The 1,898-nt window shown below is 44.4% G+C and overlaps 1 pseudogene; it reads right to left on the bottom strand.

The window, feature by feature from the left end:
* Positions 1-403: 403 nt before the first annotated feature.
* On the bottom strand, positions 404-1,387 carry Tuba1b-ps2 (tubulin, alpha 1B, pseudogene 2; annotated as a pseudogene).
* Positions 1,388-1,898: the final 511 nt, after the last annotated feature.

Below are 1,898 nucleotides of genomic sequence, written 5' to 3' on the forward strand. Positions count from 1 at the left end.
TCCATGCAAAATGCTGGGTACATCTGTAATCCTAGAATTTTAGAGACAGGTAAGAACCCTCCTAAGACTTGCTGGCCATTTAGCCTAGACTGTTAAGCGAATTCCAGGGTCAGTGAGAGACTCTGTCTTAAAAATAATGTGGAAAAGGGCTGAGGAGAGCACTTATTTCTCTTCTAAAAGACACAGGTTCAATTTCCAGCACTCACTTAGTGACTCACAATTACATATAAATCAAGTTTTAAGATATTTAATGCTGCCTTCTAACCTCCATAGGCTCTTGCATTCATGTGCATACATGTGTGAATGCAGATCCACACACCTACACAAAACCAACTAGTTTTTTTTCTTTCTTTTCCTAAAGCTTTTACTTTGAGACATCATGGAAAACTCAGAGATACACATGGAAAAGACACGCTCACAGAACGGAAGCAGCACAAAGGCATCAATGCCTGGAGCTAGTTTTGAGTTTGACATGACACAGGGGCTTCTTCTTGACCTTCACCTTCAACAGAATCCATACTAACCTCCTCATAATCCTTCTCTAGCGCAGCCATGTCCTCACGGGCCTCAGAGAACTCCTCCTCTTCCATGACCTCATCCACATACCAGTGCACAAAGGCACCCTTGGCGTACATCAGATCAAACTTGTGACATAGGCGAGCCCAGGCCTCAGCAATGGCTGTGGTGTTGCTCAGCATACACACAGCTCTCTGGACCTTGGCCAGGTCACCACCAGGTACCACAGTGGGAAATTGGTAATTAATGCCAACCTTGAAGCCAGTGGGGCACCAGTCCACAAGCTGGATGCTGCGCTTGGTCTTGATGGTGGCAATGGCAGCATTGACATCTTTGGGAACCACATCACTATGGTACAGCAAGCAGCAAGCCACTTATTTACCATGACAAGGGTCACATTTCACCATCTGGTTGGCTGGCTCAAAGCAGGCATTGGTGATCTGTGTTACAGAAAGCTGCTCATGGTAGGCTTTCTCGGCAGAGATGACAGAGGCATAATTGGCCAAGTGGATTGCGAGTGGATTGCAAGGGTAGGGCACGAGGTTGGTCTGGAATTCTGTCAGATCAACATTTAGGGCCCCACCAAATCTGAGGGAAGCAGTGATGGAAGATACAGTCTGGCTAATAAGGCAGTTAAGGTTAGTGTAGGTTGGGCGCTTGATGTCCAGGTTTCTGTGATAGATGTCATAGATGGCCTCCTTATCAACCATGAAGGCATAATCAGAGTGCTCCAGGGTGGTGTGGGTGGTGAGGATGGAATTGCTTGGCTCAACCACAGCAGTAGAAATCTGGTGGGTTGGTAAATGGAGAACTCCAGGTTGGACTTCTTTCTGTAATCGACAGAGAGCCGCTCCATCAGCAGGGAGGTGAACCCAGAGCCGGTTCCCCCACTAAAGCTGTGGAAAACCAACAAGCCCTGGAGACCTGTGCATTGGTTAGCCAACTTGCGAGTTAACTAAATACTCTGAAAAGATTATGCGCAGAGTGATTAAGGAAGATGCCAGCCACTACTATCAACAAATCTCTATACATATGTATCAAGGTGCACATGCACCTGCATGGACATATAGACAAGTACACGTATTAACAAATACACAGTCAGGGTCATAGACATGTGTGTACACACAAATACATGTTTTTGAAGAACTAGAAATTAACTTCGATTCATTCCTAGATCCCTAGGTCCATGGATTTAATCTGGGGATGTGTTTAATGTCTAATGTGTGTCTGTTGAAATGTAGCATGGACTAGTAGTAGGTACACATTTCTTTGAAGCATTATTGTGTATTAAGTTTTAGCATTTTCTCATAAGTTTTTATTTCTATCTTGACTTTGACCATTTATCCATTTGGTAAGTGCTGTTTGTTATTCCTTGTTTTTTC

The sequence above is a fragment of the Rattus norvegicus genome, chromosome 4 (genome assembly GCF_036323735.1).
Source record: "Rattus norvegicus strain BN/NHsdMcwi chromosome 4, GRCr8, whole genome shotgun sequence".
Taxonomy (NCBI): domain Eukaryota; kingdom Metazoa; phylum Chordata; class Mammalia; order Rodentia; family Muridae; genus Rattus; species Rattus norvegicus.